This window comes from Catharus ustulatus, chromosome 26, assembly GCF_009819885.2.
Source record: "Catharus ustulatus isolate bCatUst1 chromosome 26, bCatUst1.pri.v2, whole genome shotgun sequence".
NCBI classification, from domain to species: Eukaryota; Metazoa; Chordata; class Aves; order Passeriformes; family Turdidae; genus Catharus; species Catharus ustulatus.
The window spans coordinates 7,683,875-7,706,940 of record NC_046246.1 but is presented as its reverse complement, the minus strand read 5'-3'; the positions used below and the strand labels follow the sequence as shown (position 1 = coordinate 7,706,940).

At 47.9% G+C, this 23,066-nt stretch overlaps 1 long non-coding RNA gene across 7 annotated transcripts; it reads right to left on the bottom strand.

Annotated features, from left to right (window-relative positions):
- Positions 1-3,495: 3,495 nt before the first annotated feature.
- LOC117007386 lies at positions 3,496-22,807 on the bottom strand. 7 transcript variants are annotated; one of them, XR_004420119.2, is made up of 14 exons: positions 22,073-22,805; positions 21,504-21,581; positions 21,025-21,399; positions 20,526-20,637; positions 20,264-20,347; positions 19,272-19,403; positions 18,552-18,616; positions 17,305-17,405; positions 15,535-15,739; positions 14,488-14,783; positions 13,765-13,869; positions 9,103-9,242; positions 8,230-8,401; positions 3,496-7,180 (listed from the first exon to the last, which is right to left on the bottom strand). It is a non-coding gene; the product is annotated as an uncharacterized LOC117007386 (long non-coding RNA). The 7 variants fall into 7 exon arrangements; XR_004420122.2 differs by lacking the exon at positions 18,552-18,616 and having other exon boundaries at positions 8,230-9,242; positions 22,073-22,807; XR_004420120.2 differs by lacking the exon at positions 20,264-20,347 and having other exon boundaries at positions 8,230-9,242; positions 22,073-22,807.
- Between the last annotated feature and the right edge of the window lie 259 nt (positions 22,808-23,066).

Below are 23,066 nucleotides of genomic sequence, written 5' to 3'. Positions count from 1 at the left end.
GCCTTGGTAGGCCTCACACGCTTCCCCCTGTTCCCGGCCGGCCCCCTCGCGGGAGTCCAGAACCGCGGTACTGAGGGGTCCACACTCGCTTCAGGAGTCCAAGCAACCGGCTCCTGTCTCAGTCACGCAGCACTCGCTCGCCTCCTAAACACGCCACCGGTCTCTTACCGTGTTGCAGGTCCCGAGCTGTCCTCTTGGGTCCAGCTCGGCCCCCTGTCCCCCGGAGGCCCAACAGGGCAGGTGACGTCGTCCTGTCCTCGGTCCTCTTCAGGTGTGGCCTATCCCTGACGAGCCCCCAAGCTGTTACAAACGGGCCAGGAGACCTGCTCCTTTTTAAGGCCTTTATTAGAGGTCAGCTTTGGGTGGGGAACCCGAAGGGCTGCACACACCACTGCTGCTCCCTTTCGACGATGTGAAGGATGACGAGTGCAGCTTTGTCCTGAGGCAGAGCTGGGCCTTCTGTCCTCACGGCGTCCGTAGGAAGACTGGGCTTGCTGTTTTAAGGCATTTTTAGCGCCATGTAGTGTCCTTTGCACTCCTTTCACTGGCATACACCTCGATAACATCAGCCTCCTCACAGGCACCATTTTAGGGTAGCAGCACTGGCATTACCTGGAAGGGAAAGGGCATATAGATGAGACAACTGGAAACCAAAACATTAGCAGCAAATGGTAAATACTGACAACAATTATAGTTAACTGGGTAAACATACGCAAACAACAATTTATCCACAGTTCACCCATAACATGCTCACGAGGGCAGGCAGTAAACTCGCATTCCCCCTGCCAATTGTCCTCATATCCCATCAGAGACACAGAGGGCATGTACCCCAGCCCCAGTCACACACACAGATCCTCAGCGACACCAGAGCACCTGCTTCCCTCCAAGTGACCTCTACATCCCCTCAGCAATATGCAGTGCCCACACCAATCCTATAGTGACCCTCAGGCTCCCTCAGCAGCACACACTGCATTTTGCAATTCTTCAGTGACACTCACATCCTCTCAGAAGGACAAGGTATTTTATTCTCTTGCCCAGTTTCGGGTTTCACACCCACCTCCCCTCAGGTACCCTCATTTCCCCTCAGCAGCACAAGCCAAACGGCCATGCCTTCAGTGACGTGTTCTTCCCTCCGTGACACCAGGAGAACCTGCCACTCCCCTCACTGACACTCATATTCCCTCACTGAGCCTTAAAAATTACCTCAGGTTGTACCACAAAATTTTCTCTGCCCATCCTCCCCAAATTACCTCAGAATTTTCCCAACTGTCTCCGCTAGACATTTGCAGAGATCTTCCTGCCAAAAACGTCCACTCCATTTCCCCCCCATTACAGTAGCGTTTGTTCCCAAACTGTTCAATTTTACCCCAAACCAGCAAACCTCCCCCTTTCTTCCTGTCTCCTGTGACTTGCATTTTCTCCTCATGAATTGTGCAATCCTGTGATGGCCGCCATGTCTCACCCCAGGGGCTGCCTCACGGATCATGCGTGGTGCCTCGCTGCTCAAGGCGGACACGGTAGGTTTGAGTATCACTGCCATCGCATGTGATGAGCGCGGGGCCATCTGTGAGGGGCCGCCGCGCCTGTGTGAGGGATCCCAGGTGGCCGCCGCGCCTGTGTGAGGGGCCGCTGTCGCCTGTGAGGGGCGCGGAGCCGCGGGGTCGCCGCCCCTGCGTGTGAGGGGCGCGAAGCCGCGGGGCCGCGCGTGAGGGGCGAGAGGCCGCGGGGCAGCGCGTGAGGAGCCGCCATTGCTTACGAGGGGACGCTGCCGCTTGTGGAAGGGCGCAGGGCCGCGCCTGAGGGGACGCCATTACCTGTGAGGGGTCCCAGGTCGCCGCCGCGCGTGAGCAGCCGCCGTCGCGCCTGTGGAGCCGCGCCTGAGGAGCCGCCGCCGCGCGGGGCCGCGTGTGAGGAGCCGGGGCCGCGTGTGAGGAGCCAGCGCCGCGCGGGGCCTCAGCGCCGCATGTATGAGTGGCCGCCGCCGCGGACTGTGAGAGTCACGAGACCGCATCTGAGGAGCCGGCACCGTCTGTGAGGGCTCCGAGCTCGCCGCCGCCCCTTATAAAGAGCGTGGGGCTACGGGGTCCGCGCCCCTGCGTGCCAGGGGCGCGGGGTCCCGCCCCCGCCTATGACGGGCGCGGGGCCGCGGGGTCTCCGCCCCCGCGAGTGCGGGCCGCGGGGCCGACCCCCCTCCCGTGGCGGACACGCGCGGCTGAGTTCCCACTCCTGGCTCTGAGGAGAGCGGGGTGCGAGGCCGGCGCTGCCGGGCTGAAAACGGGCCCCGCCCGTCCCTGTCGGCTACACGAACGGTGTCTGCCTCCCCTCAGCAGCAGAACGGTAATGGGCCATTCCTTCAGGGACCTGTTATCCCTCGGGGGCACCTGCCACTCCCCTCCGTGTCCCTCATACTCCCTCAGCATGGCTTAGGGGCACTCACCTCTCCCTCAGCGTTCATTCTGGTCCTTACAGATCAGATTTTTCTTTCAAAGTATTTATCGAGTCCCTTGTAGTCTACCATTTCCTTTCCGACCTTTCTGATAATTCTGCTCTTTCATTAATTCCTTTTCACTGAGGTGATAGGGAATTACTTTGTTTAATGATTCTCTGAAGATCCAAGAAGGCTAAATATCCTAATAAGGCAGCTTTATTTCACAAATACTATTGCATTCACCAGTACAATTGAATTGTAGTGTTTTTTGCAGCAGGTGATGTCCCTAGCTATGGAGTATACAACAGCCTAATCCAGGAGCAGTTTTGGCAAAATGGGTTTATTCTTTCCCAGAGCTAAGTATCAGTCAGTGGAAAATCATCAGACTGTTGATTACTCTGAGAGATTCGCATTGCCACAACTTTTTAAATTGCATTGTTTGAAACTGATTTTCAGCCTCTCTGCAAATATTCTGTGACTCATGGGCAAATTTTCTATATATTACTTGATCATCCTACCTACCTACTACCTGTATGGTTTTGGAACCACCAATTTTCACAGAGAACAAACACTCTCTGCTCAGTTAATGCAGTTCTGCTCATTTTGTCTTTAACTACAGACACAAAAAGCAAAATTGCAGACATCACTTTTTTAGAGCGTTGTGTCATGGTTTGGGAAGGGTATTCTCCAATTGAGTTCTCCCAGTAAAACTACTTCCTGCTCCCTAGGGTGGGATAGAGAGAACTGGAAGCACAAGAGGCAAAACTCTCAGGTTTTTGTCTTCAGCTTTCAACTTAAATTATGTTAAACATTATGCTTTTAGTTTCAGCATCAAGGAACCTTAATTAAAAGAACGATTTAAATTATATTGTTAAGATATACTACAGCTATGTGTACTTCCTTAACACTTACCTTTTTACGTTTGTTTGTTTTTTGAGGAGGAAGATTTGCAGGAGATAACAGCTTTTCCTAGAGCAGTGGCACAGCAAGAGAAAAAAAACATGGACAAGCTTTCCAGCCTGCAAACCCTTCTTCAGTTCCAAAACAGGAGTACAGAAAAGCACAAGGAGTTTTTCAGTTGAGTTTTATTAAATCAGGCATTGAGACAGATCCTGTAATACCTCAGGAACCCCAGGTTCACAGAACCTGGAGGTTTAGTGTGTGAAGTCCTTCTCTGCCGTTACTGGAGCAGGTTCTGTAGTCCCTTTTCTATTGTTTCCTTTTTTTCCCCTTCCCCCCCTCTCTTTTATTAGAATTACAGCTCTTATGCCTTCCCTTGAACATTTTACAATAATTTTGCAAAGATGTACTTTGGGTCTCATTCCTCCTTGCTTGCCTTGAAAAAAAATTGAGTCATTAACAGGACATACAAGGACCTGGTTTCCCTGAGAGAATACAAATTTTAGGTAGCTGCTGCTAATTTCACATGTCCTAAAATCCCTTATCAGATTCAGATGAAGTAAATCGAGGTGCAAACAGACAGGAGGAAATAACCTTGTTTTTACAGGAACAGGAAGAACCTGGAGAGTGTTTGTTCCTGAATAAAGCAAAGGCAGCTATTGATTGAGTCCAGCTCACTGGGATGATTCAAATTAAGCATCAGATTTAAGTCTTGGTATTCAAATCTCAGCCACAAAAAATTTTCTGAGAACTTGCATGCAAAACTGCTTGTATCACTTGCAAGTATGCACTCAGGGCAGCTTTTCTGCTTGTCAGAAGACAGAAACAGCTGAGAAAATAAAAGCTGTCAAACTTGTGTTTGAAAGACACAAATTGAAGCTGTCAGTTATTTGTTTGTTTGTTTTTTTCCAAGAGGGCAAACAGGGACAATACAAGCCTGGGATAAGGAGAGAAGAGTTGGGAGAAAAAGGCAGTGAGAGGAAACTGTGAAGGAGAATGTTCAGAGGGAAAGGAATTTCTAACCCTAAAGGAGATATTCTTCAGACCTGAAATAAATGCAGGATTCCTAAACCTTGGCAGGCCTTTACTGTCTGCATATATTTATTAAACCCAGGGAGAAGAGGCACAGTTCATTTCCCTCTAAGGTCTGGGCTTGCATCTGTGCTGAGCAGTAAAGACAAAAACCAAAGATTCCTACTCCCAGTCTGGAGCTGCTAAATAATGAGAACATCCTTACCAGCCAGCATGCCCTCAAGAAGCTTATCAGAAGTCATTGAAAGAACCTAATTGATATTTCTGACTGTAACGATGTTTATTTAGATAGATAGTGTTATCCAGGATTTCTTTTCAATGTGGGTTAGAAACATAACCAAGCACACTGTAAATGGCCTACTGTCTTTGCATACTCTTGCAGTTGTTCCATGATCTGCTGTTGAAACTCCACATTTCAGAAAGGTTACAGGCTCTAGATCTCCAAGGCCAGCTTTTTTAAGTAAGTTTTGAAATACTGAATATTTTCAAATATATTATCTGCTTTTCCCAGTTATGTTTTTGCATTCATAGTCTATAAATATCAAGGAACTCTTGCTACTTCTACCTGTTTCTGCCAAAGTTTCTGTGTGTGGATTTGACACCTGAAATTAGATTATAGATGAAGGAAAGAAGATGCAGTCCCTTTTCTGAGGACACAGATCTTTTCAGGGAGTTTTCCTTCTCGGGAATATAAGAGCTGTTTTCCTTCTAGAAATGATTGACTTACCTCCTTCAAGTGGCAAGTATCAACTGGAAACAATTACCTTTGGAAAGAGGAAGTTTTCAATTTTAGGATGAGTGAGCACCATCTGTAATTTCACGCCTTCAGCCTGCCTTAACTTAAAAGTTCAAGAAGTTAAAACCAGGAAGAGGGAAGAGGGGGGGAAAACCCAAAGCAAGACCAAAAAAAAGAAACCCCAAAACTTTAATTATTTCCAGCCAAATTTAGCCTTTTGTTTGCACACAGATATTATGCTTGTGGAATGGTTGTAAGTTGTGCCCTTTTTTTTTTATCATTTTCTGAGTTTGTTTGAAGTGTCAGTGCTACAGCATTGTGAGGATGAAGTCCAGATGTCATCATTCTGAAGTCCAGGGCAGATGATGGATGGTCCTCCACACTGCATAAACAGAGGGCAAACACAGAGCCAGCATAACAGCTGGATTGTCTTGCATTTTAGAAACATTAAAAAAATACAACAGATATTGGTTCATTCAGAAGAGAGTTCTAGAAAGGCAATTTTAAAAAAATATCATTTGACAGAAGAAAAAAGCCCCAAATATTACACAGAAATACTTTGCTCTCACACAAAGGAAATATTTCTTTTTGATCTTCATACAAAGCATTTCAGCAACTGGCAAATTGTAAAACCTATCACTTCTGTTAGAAGAAATAACTGAAAATGGGCTCTTATCTCAATCTTGTCCTAACTCTAGAATATAAACATATTGTTGGTCTGCAAAGAGGGCCTGGCAATACCACAAAAACCGATTTTCTGAGATGGTTTTCAATCTCACTGTTTAGGACAGGACTGGGATTACCATTTTCATACGTAAAGTATGGTTTTGAAGTGTTTTAACACTTCACATCACCAGAGTTAAAACAATTTTTATTTTCTTTTATAATACATGCAAAGAAGTTAGCTGAATTGTATGCAGTAAGGCAAAGGGGTTTGTTAATACTTTATTTTATATTATTGTGTTATACCTTAGAATTGCCAACCTTATTCAGGCCTTATTTACACCTTAAAATTGCTGATTTTATTGAGGCATCAGTGGTATTTTTCCCCATCTATTATCTGCTTGCTTTTTCTAAGAACCATTTAAACTTCTCAATGTCTTATAAATGCTGTTCACCCTCTACTTTCTCCAAATGCAATTCTTAGCTAAGGAACTGCATTAATTGGTTGACATCAAGGTTTTGATGCTGCATCCAAGCATTCTTTATCCGATCATGCATGAAATTCAGCTGGTTTGGATGGTTTTTGTTTTGGTTTTTGCGGGGGGATTGGGGTATTTTGAATTTGTTGTGGTGTTTTTCCTGTTGAATTGATCATATTTTATCACTCCCAAGGTTTTTTTTTAGCACAGACACAAAGTGGAGCTCCCTGCCCTCAGATATTCAAGGGTGGGAAGGGTCAAACAACAAGAGGTAAATACGGAAGTGCTGTGACCCAAGGACTGCACAGCCCAGTTCTTTCCTGGGGAAGGGGAAGACCTTGACCCACAATTAGGTACAGAGACCTTGTAACTTGGCAAAGAAAGCAAGGCCAGACAAGATAAAAAACTAGGCAGGATTTCTCTTGTTTCTTTTGTTTGCATGCCATTGTGGGGCCTGATATATTCCATTTCTGCCAGTTTTCCCAGTTCTTTGCCTCATCCTATTACCATTACCCTTGAACTTAATGATGTTCATCCCATAACAGCAGTGCCTCTAAAGGAACACCTCTGCACATCAAGACACAATTTGCTCTTTTGCTGATAGTAAAAAGCCTCTTAAGGGAGCCAGGAAGACCTCACTCCCCTTGACATCCCCTCGCATGTTCCTACACAAACACTTCTTGTGTCCCCTCTAAATTACCCTGGGTTTACAGCTGCATGAATGCCTTGACCTGTGCCCACTGCGCATGATTCAGCCAAGCAAAATCGAGAGCAAATGTTGCTTGGGCTTTAAGAACTTGAAATAACTTGGAAGTGCAAGAAATCACCTTATCCTTTGGTTTGTTTTCTTTCAGATGCTGGACTTGCCTCTGTGGATGTGTACTGAGCTCTCACTGCAGGGGACTGTCAGGACTGAATGGCTGTGAGTTTGCGTTCATCTCCCTGGGAAATCAGAAATTATTAATTAGACCACAGAAATGCTTTCTGAAACCTTTCCCCTTTCCTCCCCTTTGCTCTGAAGTTCTCCACTGTGAATTCCAGGTATAACAATATGTGCTTTACTGCCAACAAAAGCTGGTCAGGTGGGAGCCAGGAAGCCAAGTCTCTCAATTTGGTCTGAACACCAGCTTCCAGCAGGGTATTGCTTCCTCTCTCATAGGCTCTCTTTAGCAAAGTGGTAAACACAGAATCAAGTGGCACAGTAGGTTATTCGCTTACCTCCTCATGATTTTTAAACTGTTTCAAGTGAAAAAAAGCATAAGAGAAAAAGAATGATGACTATGAAACAAAAATCTCTTTAGCCATCCGTGTTTTGAGATGAGCTCTGTGCTGAACCCAGGGTGAAGCTCCAGGAGCACAAGTGTGCAGACCCCTGCCAAGCACCACCTCAGAGAACAAGCGATTTGTACTGAGGGGCACACACCCCAGTTAATGTGTACAAGTTAAACAGAATTCTCTTTCAGAACTGGGGGTTTTCAGTCCACCCCAGGTGCTACTTGACCACCAAATACAAATGGAGGACTTGGTGAGCTTCTGTGGGCTTGGCAAATCCTGCTCCAAGCCCAGCTGATGCCCCTGTGACTCCAATGCTTTCCTGAAGGAGGTGGCAGAACTTGGCAACATTTGCCACCAGAGCTTCATTTCTGAAAAAGCTTCCTTTGGAAAATGCATCCATTTCCTACTTAACAGCACAGTGCTTTCTCCCTGATCTCAGCCTGAGCTGCCCACAGCCATGGAAACCACCTTCCTCTCCTGATCTCCACACTGGCCTAAAAACACTGTTACAGAAGCCAGCTACTTCCAGACCCAGATGGTGCCATGCAGGGACAGTGTCTCTTCTCTTTAGGATCAGGGAAAAAGGGCAGAAGCACCTACAGAGCCCCAATGCCTCTCTTGAGCAGGAAACACCATGGATTATTAAAAATGGGTAAAAATTATGCCCCTTTCACCCCACTGGTAGAAATGACACAACATCCCAAAAAAAACTGTACCTGTTCCATTTTCAGACTGAAGCAACAGTATATTCCTGGCTTCTAAGGCAGCAGGGACAACAGCACTGAAGGGAAATGTTTGGATAATCATGTCTTCACTTTAAAGAGAACCCAATTGCTTCATCAAAGCCATCACTGCCCTCAATCAGGACATCCACCATATCCAGGACATCTAATAAGTGAAGAAAAAATTCTAAGCAGAGGATCCAGACTTACAGGAAAAACAACAGAGGTAGAATGCAACACTCCAGGAATATAAGGCGTCTTTGTAATTTCTCAAAAAAAAAAAAAAATAAAAAAAGGATGAAAGCCACATTTGTCACACAATACAATGGTAAGTGCAACACAAAAATCATGGCTGAACCTTCACTCTGCCTTTCAATGCTGCTGTCCAGCACAGAGAAGCTGTGGCTGCTCCTGGATCCCTGCAGGTGTCCAAAGCCAGGTTGGACCCTGGGGCTTGGAGCAGCCCAGCTACTGAAAGGTGTCCCTGTTCATGGCAGGGGTGGAAGTGGCTGAGCTTTAAGGAGCCTTTCCACCCAAACCATCCTGGGATTCCATGATTCTGTCAACAGTCCCAGGCAGAAGCGCTAAATTTCCATTTTAGTTCAAAAATGCTGCTGCAAGAGCATGAAGAGAGATTTCAAATACTGTTGAAGTGGCACAGCCACATCAGAAATTACTTTCAGGGGAAAAGCGGAAACTTTGAAATTCCACCTTCTACTTCTGATACCAAGTACACGTGGAGGGCTGAATCCTGGAGGGTCCTCACTCAACAGGATTTCTAGAGTTATCCATCCCCAGTTTGCTGATTAGGGCTAGAAAATGTAGCCCCAGGTCATGAAATTCTGTTGTTGATGGGTTACCACACACCGTCAATGTGAGAGACAGGGATGCTGGATGCTATCAGAGTCCTGTTTAAACACAGCCACCTGGAGCATGCTGGCTTTCTGAAACAGGTCTGCTGCCTTGTCCGTGTAGGGCTAGGGGTTTGTCACCAGCTCCAGCAGGATCTGTCAGGAAAGGTGCAGACAAAGCTAAGTGCACTGGCTGGCGAGTGTAGGGGAACCATACGTTACTAAGAAGGACCGTATGCTAGAAGTGGGTGCAAGCTGGGCAGGGTAGCTTGCAAGACGACAACTTCCTTATCACTCCTGCAGGATTTTGTCTGTAGAGCAGGTTCCTGCTCTAGAGGAGACACTGATGGGGAAAAGTTCACTGCAATTTGGCATCTAGATTGCAGAAGGGCCGGGCAGAAGCGCTGTCAAATGCAGTGGCACAACTGGATTTAAACCTTTTAAATGCTGGAAAAGCTGGAGTTTACTTCCGGTAAACCCCTGAGGCAACAGGGAGCGGTCACCTCGCTTTAAAAGGCAAATAAATGTCTTCTCCCATTCAATTCTGTCCCCGACAGTAGTAGAAAAAGGCGGCTCCGCCGTAAACCACGCCCCCCACTCGCGCTGTCATCCTTCTCAGCCACAGCGTCCCTTTGCAGCCCCAACTCCCCGTCCCCTCTGCCCTCCATTGACAGACACCGCCCCGCTCTCTCCCGCCCCTCGTCCCCTCCCCACGCTCGGCAGACGCGGAGCGACCCCGCCGTCCCCCTTGGTCATCGCCCAATCACCCAGGGCGGCACCGCCTCAGCAATGGCTGCAGTACCGCGCTGTGTCCACACGGCGGCGACACTGAGAGGGCACCGGCCCGGGGGTGGCTGCAGTACCGCGCTGTGCCCACACGGCGGCGACACTGAGAGGGCACCGGCCCGGGGGTGGCTGCAGTACCGCGCTGTGTCCACACGGCGGCGACACTGCCGCCCAGCTCAGCCCGGGCTCGCGGGGCAGAGGAGGCAAAAAAAGCCACGAATTGAATAATCGCTTCCAAAATTCCTCCCAAATGAATGCCCCCAAAACGGCCGACCAAAACTAAAAAAATCTCTGCCTCTAACCAAATAACACCAATAAAACATTTCAACTGTATCTTTATATTTCTATTCTCATTTTTATATGTATTCCTTATATATTATGCTATTTGCATTATTTATATAGTATGTATTTCATAGAAATTTGTTACTCGTATTTGTTAATATGTTATATTTCGACAAATATATTGATATTTTTATATTTTCATTTTTCTATTATTTATATCTCATATTTATACTAGCTATATAACACCCCACCAATGATTGTGACAGACCTGAATAATTAGAGATCAATGGGAAGTTGTTCGGTGCACCAAAAGTGATAGAGAATGTCAGCTTGACTGGTGTCACACGTAGAGCTAGGACAATGGCCCTAAACACCCAAAAAGTTAAAGAAACCCTGAGCCACCCTGTGGTCAGACCCCATGGGGTGGTTTATCGAAAGCACCAGAAAGGAATGGGAATAATGGGAAGAACAATGGGAATGCCCTGGCCCTCAGCTTGGTCCCGTCTGCCCACACCACTGCCCTTGGGAAGTGCCGTTCTTCCTGGCTGGAAAGCCAGCAAACAATTTCTCCTTCATCCCTTAAAACTCTTCACGGAAAGCCTCTGTTCTCCCACATTTCTCCTCAAACAACATCTATTCTCCTTCTGTCTCTCCGGTCCCCCCCCGAGTGTTTGGCTCCACTGCTGCCCGGCGCTTTGGCAATTAATATAATTGATGAATTAACGTGATTGATGCTGAGCCTGGCTGGGCGGGCGAGAGGCGCCGAGGGGCTCAGGCCAGGCCCGGCCGTGCCAGCGCCATGGCACGCTGCAGCTGCTCGTATGACACAAACATCACCACGTTCCAGGAGCCCAGCCGCAGGAAGGACGGGACAAGGCTGTGTCAGCAAAAGCAGCGCTGAAGGGGGAGTGCTGGGACATCCCCAAAGTCCCGCATGGGGGTTGGGATGTTTGGGATCTGTTTGCAGGTGCTCAACTCACCCCTTGTAGAGGCCGGCGGGGCCATCCTGCGTGAGCAGGGCCAGGAGGCAGCTCAGGGCGTTGCTGTACTGCCCTGTACTACCCTGGCACTGGCCTTGCACCTTCTCCTGCTTTCCAGGCAGGAAATCAGGAAGATCCAGCAGACCAGAAGAAACAACACAACCAAGAATGTTTTGGCAGTTGCTGCCATCAGCATTTTTGGAACATATAAAGCCTGCTATTGTGAATCTGCCCAAGGCTGTGCTATTTCTAATTCACACTGAAGGCAAGTCTATGTATACACAAATATGAATTATTCTGCATAAAACTGGTCTCCACAGAAGTTTCTTATTCTTTTGGAATATTCCTAGAGGTGAGGGGGGGGGGGGGGTGAAATATCCCAGTATTTAGAGAGAGACTTTAGCCAAGGGCCTGGAGTGCCAGGACAAGGGGGAACAGCTTCCCACTGTCAGAGGACAGGGTTAGATGGGATATTGGGAAGAAATTCCCTGTGAGGGTGGGGAGGTGCCCAGACCAGCTGTAGCTGCCCCTGGATCCCTGGAAGTGTCCAAGGCCAGGCTGGACAGGGCTTGGAGCAGCCTGGGATGGTGGAAGGCATCCCTGCCCATGGCAGGGGGTGGAACAAGAGAAGCTTTGAGGTCCTTGACCACCCAAACCTTTCTGGGATTCTGGCATTTTATGGAAAAGTTTATTAAGGCTCTGATTTTTCAAACCTATCCTCAAGGCCACACTCAGAGCAGGTGAGCAGAGTGGAAGACAAGAGCTGGGAAGGACCTCAAGAACGGGAAGTGTTAGTTTGATGCAATGGAGAAAATAAGTGAAAAACAAAGAGGTTTTGTGAGGCCCTACAAAACTCTGATCCCTGGAAGGTGCTCACAGCATCCATGCTGAGCCTGAGCTGCTGCAGCACCTCCTCAGGGCCCCATGAGCTGGGACAACACTTTTGTCTCAAATGCTGCCAGCCCCTTTGCTGTGACTGCCCAGCTCCACACCTCAGCACTGCTTTGTCATTCCAGGAAGGAAGATGGGGAAAGCAGGGAGTCAGACAAGCCAGGGAGAGGAGGCAGGAGCACTAGGAAGGCCAGGAGAGATGGCTGCCAGCTGCTAAGTGAGTGAGGGCTGTGGTGTCCCGAGGACAGCTCAGATTTCAGCCTTGCTGTCACACTTGGTGTTTGCTGACCTGTGCAGAACCAAACCAAATCCAGACTTAGAAGCTGATGTCCCAATTAAAAGCAAAACTATGAGGAAGCATTTTTTCCGACTCTATGTATTGGTAGCAGTGAAAAACTGGTTCTTCAAAGAGAATTTGATGCACAAGGCACAACGGAAGCCTGTCTCAGCACACGCTGCAAGTGCTGCAGCAAAGAATTAACGACAGCTAATCCTCAAATTAGGTACTTTAAGATCAAAATATTCACATAGTTCATTGCTAACATTTTACCTAATTTGTAATAACTTACAGGGCGGTAGTTCCAACCATTCAGCTCAGAGCTGCACAGAGGGGATTCAAGAAAAGCTGGTATTAGTATTACACCACAGGTGTCCGTGACTTCAGAGCTATCAGAGCCTGTCTGAGTCTGTTTTGATTCATCAGACAAGCTGTTCCCAGTGACACAAATGCTCCTGGAAGTGCTTGTTTCGTAGGTCACATGGAGAGGAACAAGGGCATCACCTTATCTGGGAGTGGTAAACAAACAGCCCAGTTGCTGCACACCCACAGCAGAGCTGGAAAAGAATTGTGGAATTCCAGAATGGTTTGGGTGGGAAGGGACCTTAAAGCTTATTTCATTTCAACTCCTTCCATGGGAAGGGACACCTTCCACTAGACCGGGGGCTCCAAGCCCCATCCAGCTTGGCTTGGAACATTTCCAGGGATGGAGTAGCCACAGCTTCTCTGGGCAACTCTGTGCCAGGGCCTCCCCACCCTCACAGGGAAGAATTTCTTCCCAATATCCAAACTAAATCTCCCCTCTTTTAGTTTAAAACTGTGTCCCCTTATCCCATCACTATCTGCCTGTGTAAAAAGTCACTCTCTTTTTAATAACCTCTCTTTATGAACTGAAAATAAATATGTAGATGTCTAAACAACTGAGCCACAAACCTCTCACTGTAAATAAATCTTCATGACCAGAAAACAAAACAAATTGTCAGCAATCCACAGCTTTGGTGCAGGAGGAGCAATCACTCAAGTTATTCTGCTACTCCCTGGGTCACAGAACCATTAAAAGATACCTCTCCAGGAGCCCCCTCCATTTTATCTTGATCTAAAAGAGATGAATTGAAACCATAATTACAAGCTAGAGCTCCTCAGAATTAGGCATGTCACCTCACATTAAAGCACAAAGTGTGGATGACAACCTGCGACTTCCACTGACCCTGATGAGCAGCATTTCCTGAGCACACTGAACAACTGGGTGATGTAAAGGCATAAGGATCACAGACAATGCAGGCATGGGTGTTAAAAACCATCCTCATGGAGAGAAGAGCTGTTGGGAAGATCCCCCTTGACACAATTTGAAAGCCATCACAATTAAGTTCAGTGCTGGCAGGCAAAGGAAGGGAGAAGTTCTGTTCCTGCTTTAAGGAGTGGACTAAATTGGACAATAAAGGAGAGGACATCCCATACTTACCCCTCTGGAGATGCAGAGGGATGAGAGGAAGTGCTGAGCAGTCTCACGGAGGTTTCCATCTCCTGGGGTGGAAGGAAGAAGTTGGGAACAACAACAGGATCAGATCTGAGCAGAGCTGTTAAGGAACAACCTTTGGCAGTACGCAGCTGCACGGAGATCCAGATGTGGAAAAAGCCTCACCTGTTAACAGGTCCCAAATAATAAATTTCATTTGTTTTCATCAATATTCCATTGTTCTAACACTTGGTTCTCTCACCTGGGACACCAACTTGTTTAAAACAATACCTCACAAATTTGTAGAGGACTTCATCCTGCAAAAATTCCAACACTTAATCCAAGATTCATAATTTGTGCAAGAAACATTAGGAAGTATTTTAAAAGCAAAATAAAGCATGTTTCTTTTAATACAGAAGAAACACAAGAGCTTTAACACATGGGGGGAGAAAAAAACACGGAGAGAAAATGCAAGACGACATATCAGAACTACCCAAAATGAAGTGACTCTCACAAATCACAAAATTTATTGGCTACAAGTTTTAAGAAAGTCATCACCACTGTGAAACAGTGTAATGGGGTCCTCCAACACCTTCCCAGACCACCAGTTCTGGATTCATTTCCCAGGGAAGAGTTTCACATAGACAATTTCTCTGTCCTGAGGCCAGGGAGACTCTAACTAAGCAGAAGAATCATCAAATGCATGGAGTGTTTAAGAATAAAGGATACAAAGGGATTTTTGGTTTGATGGAGCTTTCTGAGCCTTCCACTGGGTCTTCACTGCTGTCATCAGGGAAGCTCTCATTGTTTCTTTCTGAGCCAGCTTGTGCTGATAGACTCCCAACACAGTTCTCATCAGAACCACTTCCTTCTTTGCTTTGATGATCTCCATTTACAACCTCAGCATTTTCCTCCTCCTCTCTCTCAGTGGTTTTTCCACTGGTCAAACCCCTGTCTCCTGGGAATGGCAGCAGCTCTTCAGAGCCTGCATGGATCTCTACACTTCTCTTGATGGGTTCAGTGCTCTGTAAATGCACGGAGTAACAATTCAGCTTAAATCTGATTTATTAGGGGGTTTGGCAGAAAGTCCTAGATGTAATGATGGTTGGGAGCTAAACATGCACAGCTCTGCAAACACTGCTGATGTGAGCATGTTCTGCTCTGTTTCCCACTGACAAGGTCAGAAGAACAGAAATGCTGAGGAAAAACCAGAAGCATTAAGGATGAAGTTAATGGGAAAGGTTACAAATTCTTTAAAAAGCCACAATCCCTTATTTTTGCTTCCCGGTGAGCAGATGTTGTTAACTGCTTGCATCCTCTGAGAACTGAGTTCACCAGTATTAGGTAAAGTGGGCAACAATTTTGAGGCAAGTCCTGCTCCAAGGGAATGGTGGGGGACATTTGGGAAAGGAGTCTGGAACAGATTGTAGAGGAAGGCATGTAAAAGAGCAGTAAAAACAATTGCTAAGGATGAGAAGGGAAATAAAAAGAACAAAACCTTGGAGAATAAAGAGAGGGGGGTGGAAAAAAGGGAAGATCAAGGTGACAAAAGAATTGCAAATTCTGGCATAATAGGGATGTGCCCTTCAACTCCACCTCTTGGAAATGCTGCTACCCTGTAAGAAGCCATGGGCAGAAAAAGCAGGGAACAACTTTCCAACTGGCAGGAACTGAAGCTCTGGGCTCCAGTTTATTCTCTAGTCTGGTAAGTTATTTTAGAAGCATCAGCAGGGATTTGATTTCCTTGTCATTTTGCTCCTCACAGCAACAACTCACCATTGATTAGGCTGCTGACCTGAGACACCAACTGACTGGATTTTTCCAGAAGATGGCAGCCTTTGGGATCCACTTCTCTGCTCATCAAGCCCTGAGGGTCACTCTCACACTCCTCATGGCTTGGTTTGGATGTGCTGAAGTCAGGGAAAGACCTAGTCAGCTTCTCACTGAAGTATCTTTGAACCTCACCCAGCTCAAGTTTTTTCTGCAAGCAGTGGTAAGAAATTTGGTAAGAGAGGGAAAATAAGCCTGTGGCAGTTGGGTTTAAGTTGGATCATTTTAGTCAACAACATGTAAATATACAAATAAAAGATCAAAGGCTTTTATTGAAAAGCAGATGAGCAGGTAAGTGTTGAAACTGCTCTAAGCAAGAGGATAGCACTCCAGAAAAAGTCCTGACTTGGTTATGGAACTTAGGCTGCAAACCAAAAAAGAGCTAGTTCTAAACTTACTTAATCAAAAGACTTGGATTTGAGATGATCTTCCAATAAAAGTCAAAGCCAAGGATATTACTTGACTTGTGGTTAAACTTGATAAAAATCTGAGGATTTCTCTGTGTTTTTGACCTAGGGATTTTAAGATACATCGCTTGTGGTAGCACGGGAAGGGATGAAATACCTCAGGAAATCTTTCACTCCTCTATTCCTACACATAATAAATATTGCTCTTCTAAATTTATACCTCATTTAAACCTAGAATCTAGTCAAGAGAACAGTATTTCTAGCAAGAAGAAAAACATGCTGATGGGAAAGGATATACTGCCCCATGCACCCCAGAAATGCTCACAGCCTTGTGCTTGTACCCGTGGAAGTCACCTGAAGGGACCATTGCCTTCACAGCACCTGTTCTGTGACAGCAGCAGCAGGATGGATAAATCCAAGCATTCCCTCCAGCTCTGGAAACACTGCTGTGGCTGCTCCCCTCCAACAGCTCACCACACTGCTGCAGCATCTCAGTCCTGCTGTGGAGCACCCCACCCAGCCCCGGATTTTCCATCCCCTTCATCGGTTATTGCACTGTGTCCCCTTCTCTTCCTCCGACGGGTGAAACCAGCTCTTCCAAATGTCCACAGGAACGTCATTTAGCATTTCAGATTTATACCAAAATCAAGTCAGTGGGGCTGGTAGGGAGCTTTCCACGCCTGCTGGCAGCTCCCAAGCCAGTTGTTCAGATCCCATAGTGGGGCCCACAGTCCATCTAAACCTCAAAGACACACACAGGAAAAGGATCGTCTCTGTAAGCTAAATAAACAGATCATGAACTAAAACACTCACTCATTTGAAGGGGCAGAAAGCAGAATTACTGCAGGATATCTGATAACCTTACTCCTGCAATGTGCAACACCACAGCATTTCACCAGCTGTCATTCACTGCTCATGGACAGAAATTAAGGTAAAATCAAGGGGATTTATGCTAATTTAAACTTACAAAAACAAAACCAGATACAAACACAACCCTTATTTTTATCAGGGCCTGGAGAAAGACCCTGCCTGTTTTAACAATGGCATCATTTAAATCCTAATTTACAAGGATGCAAACCAGGAAGCATCAATGACAAGGGAAAGAACATCTAGGCTGTGTCAAAAGGAATCTGTCCCAGGATTGCTACCTCCTGCACCTCCCTCTCACTGGGAGAGGGAATACCCACTACTTTTTAAGCCCACACACAGTGGACAGAGTGTACCGTTTTTCCAGTAGAGTCAATTTGCTTTAGAGAGGTCTTTCTGAGACCTGAGAATAATCAGAAAGGTTGTCAGCCTGTGGACTTACCACTCTAGAGCGGGAACACTGACTTCCTTCGACAAGGAATTCAACATCTGCTTGGACAAGTTTGCAGAATTACTGGGACATGCTGGAAAGCTGACCTTCACCTAGGATCAAAAGGAAAAAGGAACACTGCATGTGAGTCTTTCACAGCAAGAAAATAAGAGAAATTACGATGTTATCCGGCTGATCTAACAAAACCTCAGGCTTTCTAAATAGCTTTAAATATTCAAATGATTTTGCAGCATTGAGCCAAAGTAGCATTTGACAACACTTTCATTTCAGACACTTTTGTTAACGCCACCCATACTATCAAAGAATAAAGTGATGGAAAGTAGGGTAAGGGTTGCATTACATGTCTGTAACACACCCCAGCATATCTGGAAGAACACAGAAAAACCCAGAAAAAATGGTCAATATCCCAGAAAAACAGATTCCTGACAAATTAGGTGTCTCCTAACCAACTAAAAGTTGAATCTACTGTATGTTTTTGAGCACCAGCTGTCACCCCAAGCAGCAAATACAGCTATGCCATGCTCCCAGACACCCAAATGCACAGAATAGTCTCCTAAAAAACTGCTGAACACCCATGAAGCAACAACATACAGGATACAGAGCACATATACACTGACAGGAATCCCTTTCAGGAATGCTGAAACACAGCCTTGAAATAGGGCTTGGAAGTGGACTCGAGGTCCAGGACAATCCTGTCCAACAGGGGAATATTATTTGGAATACCTCAGTTATGTTTAGCTAAAAATGGCCCTGCAGGACAGTGAAAGCCCAGGGCAGGGACAGGGATTGCCAGGAGAACCACTGTGCACACAGCACTCTGGATACACAGACAGCTGAACTTCAACATGTAAAAAGAAAGAAATAAAAGTATTTGGCTACAACTGCCTGGCCACACTTCATCCAACTGCAGCAACAACAAAGGGCACGTGAAGGAAGCAGTTAGGGATTTCCTTCAGCAGGAAAACCCAACCCCTAAAGCACTGTCAAAATAAAACCAGGGAGGATATGGATGAACCAAATCTTGGAAGATGATTAATGGGGAAAAGGAGGATGCCAAGGGCCAGGAAATCAATAGGTATGCATCTCCAGCATTCTTCTAGCACAACGCAACAAAGGGCATTACAATGCTATTCTTCAATTCACTTAACAGAATTTGTTTACCTTGCATGAAATGTAAGCAATCTAAGAAAGGGGATGAAGAAAACACAGTCCTCTTAGTACTGCACTACAAACTTTACCTGCTTTATGCCACGCTTTGAAGACTAAGGTTTGCTGTGGATCCAGGAGAAGCCCTTTGGATAATCTGTTAAGAACAAAACCCTTTGCTTTATGCAAAGCAAGAAAGAGCAGTAAAACGCTTCTGAAGTTTCAATGCCATTTGATCCACCCAGAGAAATCCTTTTCTTTCTGTATTGATGGGGGCAGGAACAAAACAAGCCCCAAAACTACTGAGCCTCAAAGCATAACACATCTCTACACAGTCTGGGCTTCTGCTTATTCAAGAAGTATTTCCCTCTCCTCACTCTTGCTGTACATGTAAAAGATAGGACCAAGAACTACGAAGGAACAGAAATACAGTTGACTTCATGACTCAATAACACAGTGACAGCAAAGAACTAGGGTTATGGTTCAGAGCTGTAATGTTTGAAGTTCATTCCTGGAAAAAAAATTGAAAAAGGAAAAATGAAGTGTTGAATGTAGAAGAGTTTTTAAGTGTCTGAAGGGATTCAGATATTAGAAACACTGGAGGAGACAAGATTGGATCACACAGGTTAATTCCTGCATACTGCCATGTATGACTTGATCTGCTGAGGTCCCTCAAAGCAGTCAATCTATCTGTTTTAATTTAAGCTCAGATATGCAGGTCTGGGCTAAAAGACCCCCAAACCACACATCCTTTTCACACCTGGGCTGGCTGTCAGACCCAGCGAGTGTCTGTGTGAATCCCCATCTCTCACCTTGCTTGCTGCTGAAGTCCCAGACTGGTGAGTCTGTATTTTCTGTCACTGGAGTGGTTACTGGAGCATCTGCACCAGCAAATGACACACAGCTACTGGGGGCTGCTACTTCACGTTCTGCCAAGGGACTTCCTGAAATGATACAGAATTAAATACAGATTTCTACATTAATAACAGCAACATCTGAAGGCAGTTCAGCAATCAAAACCACATAATTAGCAAAGAAATGCACCATCTAGAAAACATCCATTTTCACTGGTGGAGCTGATAGCATGTTATATTTGCAATGGAAGCAAATATTATACAAACCCTTTACTGAACAGAACTGGAATATTCAAGGGAGAAATAGAAAAACCATTTGCCCAAGATCATCTAAGAAGTCAGTTGAAGCTAGGAATAAAATCCAGGTCCAGTCACCCCAAGCATAGAAATATTCCAGTGCTTGAGCTACTCTGTCACCTGGGCAGCACAAAGATTGTTCCCTGTGCAGCGTCCAGATTTGGGGTTCCCTGTCAGATTTGCTGGTTCCCATGAATTATCCCACAGCCCCAAATTCCCTGTTCTATTCCCACTGCCATAACTTCACAGTGCCTCATGGAGTGTGGATATTCCCATGCAGCTGTGTCAGAAACCAACAGAGCTTCCAAGGAAGCTCAGCAGCACTGGGACAGGTGAATATTCCAAAGAATTTGCTGTTTAAAACCCTCATCCCCCAGCCCCACCCATGTCCCTGGGGACTCTTGACAGAGTTGCCTGGAATTCAGCTGGTTTAACCCCCATAGCTCGGGCTCCAGGTGCTGTTTCCAAGCAGGAGAAGGCAGGGCTGGAGGCGCTCCCAGCCCGTTCCAAGGCGCAGCCCCTGTGCCCACAGGAGAACTCTCCCTGCAGAAGCTCAGTTCTTTTCAGAGCCTCAGCAGTGGCCTCTGCAAGTTCTTTTCCCTCAGGAAAGGGGTGCACATCCCTGCCTCCAGCACGCCTCCAGTGGGACCCACCTGCAAAACCTTTCCATCCCTTCTGCACTTCCAGCTGGCTCCCTGAAAAACTCCCACTTTCATCCACACAAAACTTCACCCCACCTGTGATATATGTTATAATTCGTGTTTATATAAAAGAATTGTATGAAATAAAATAAAATAAAAAGAATCTCTTAAACACCAAGCACCCAGGGCCATAGACAACGACTGTAATTAGCATATCAACAGACCTAGCCCGGTGACCTCCACCACAGACAGAAAGAGATCATCTATAAAATACCTGCCAAGTACCGATCACCTCCGATGGCTCCCATTAGCGAGAAGACAGCACTTCATTACACGTCAATTCGGAGCAGACAAAGCCTTCATCGGCATGCAGGAAGGACTTTTGTCTGGGCAGCACCAGAAAAGGATTTAATTTAAATATGAGAAATTGCTGCAGAAACAAAGGAAACTCTGGCGAAAAAACAGTATCAAGTTGGACTGTCCGAAATAGCAGGGTGTGAACACAGGGGGGTCTGAGGCAATAGAGGTCAGATCAGCGTGTGTATCCACCCAGTGGCGACCCCGGGCTCGGCACTGTTGTGTTTTCGCTTGTGGCGTCCCAGGACCGTATTTTCGGTCGCAAAAATAAAAATTGCTGGTTTGCTATTTAATTCGACTCGATTTGGTTATTATCTATAACACCACCTAAACCTTTGATTTTAAGGTATCTCTGCAGGCTGTTGGTTGGGATTTAATATCTGCGAGGGAAGGGTTTTGGGGTGGTTGGGACATACCTGGCAGCTGTGTTGGAGCTCTGGGAGATCAGAACCAGGAATCGCTGTCTGAGCTCCTCTGTAAGTGGCCTGTGCTGCCATCAGCAGGAAATGCCAGCTGTGCCTTGCGGTGCTTTTGGGCTCTCGGTGGTCTCTGCCCAGGCTGAAGCATCTCCAGGTGCCCATTCAGAGCAGCCCCTGGCCCAGGAGCCACGGGCAGCCCTTGAGCCGTGTCTGTGCCAGCGCTGCCTGGGCAGCTCAGTGTCCATCCCTGGGACGTGCTTGGCACAGGCAGGACACCGCAGGCACAGGCAGGACACCACAGAGCCAAAGCACAAGAGGTGCTGTTGCCTTCCAGGGACTCCTGGCCTCCTCCTGCCCCACACTGCCCGCCAGCTGGGACACACAGAAACACCAAGGAACATTGCTGGCCGCCGTGCAGCTTTGGGCCACAAAAGCAGCCTCAGCAGTTGCCATCGTTTTGGCCTGGCAATACTCACCTGCAGGAAACCTACGGACTTGAGACTCAGATTTAGGATTCCTCTCAACCCCAGTATATCTTTAGCATATCCTGCGATCTGGAAGTAAAGAGGAAAATTCTCAGTTGAATTTCTACAAATGAGGTTTTGCCATTGCAGAGTTTTTTTAGGTTGCAAAGTAGGGGGAGCCTCTCCCCTGGCAGGTATTGGAGAAGCAGCCCGAGCGGAACCGTGCCCGGCTCCTGCCGTGCTCCAGCCCCGCTCGTTCCACAGGGGTACGGGCCCGGGGAAGGGGAGCCCGGCGCTGCTCCCGCTGGGGCTCTGCCCACCCGCGGGGTGCCGGCGGTGCCGCGGGATGGGAGCGCCGGGATTTGGGGCTCCAGGGCCGGCACGGCGGTCACGGAGTCCCGGGTGGTTCCAGCAGAGATAAAGCATCTGCACGAGGAGATCCCGCCGCCGTTCTCTCGGGCACAGCTACCGGCAGAGCCCCGGTTCCCTGCGGCAGGAGAGGGATCGTGCCCAGAGTCCCGCGCCCGCTGCGGGACCCCCGGTGGACACCGACAAAACCCAGAACCGACCCCAGGTCCCACCTGAGCACCTCGGGCTCCGTGCAGCACCGGGAGCAGCCCCCGGGCTGGGTTCGCGCAGCGCTCCGAGCGATGGTCCCGCCGCATCCCAGGAGCATTCCCACGTGGAGAGGGCCGGCAGCGGCTCCGCCGTGACTTAAGTCCGAGGACGGGGCGGGGCCTGCACAGGTGCGCGAGGCCCAGAGCGCATGCGCGGGGCGGGGCTGAGGGGACAGGCGGGGCTGAGGGGACAGGCGGGGCTGAGGGGACAGGCGGGGCTGAGGGGACAGGCGGGGCTGAGGGGACAGGCGGGGCTAAGGGGACAGGCGGCGCCGCTCGTTTGTCTGGCGATTTATTTAATTTTTTGTGTGTCTGTTCACGCTGTAGAGCGACGCGACGCCCTCTGCTTCCCCCGGAGCCCACTCATTAGCAGGGGGTCCTGGAGAGGCGCCCAGGGGACGGATCCCCTCCGGAGAGGAGGGTCCAGGGGGATTGACCCCCTCCTAAACCACCCCCCGAGGAGCGGGCCGACACACTAACCCTTCCCCAAGTCCTCACTCTGCCTCGAACCTGCTACGGCTGCCCTTCTTAGGGCAGTTCCAGTTCCCTTCCAACCCAAGCCATGCCGTGGTTCCATGATCCCACCTGGAGTGTGGATTCTGCAGGAAAGCCCCTGGCACAGGGACCCCTCCAGGGGTACCCCCAGAGCGGGACAGGGGGCACAGAGCCGGGTCTGTCCTGCCCGCCGCTCTCCTCTCCCGCCGCCCCCGTCACGGAGCCGTGTCCGGGGCTCTGAGGATGCGCCGAGCCCCGTCTGGCCCCCGCCGTGGCAGGAGGGGCTGTGCATGGGTTGTCCACGCCTGGGTGGTTCGCGTGTGGGTTGTCCACGCCTGAATTGTCCACGCCTGGGTGGTTCGCGTGTGGGTTGTTCACGACTGAATTGTTCACGCCTGGGTGGTTCAAGCGTGGGTTGTTCACGCCTGGGTGGTTCGCGGGTGGGCGCTTTCACGCGTGGGTT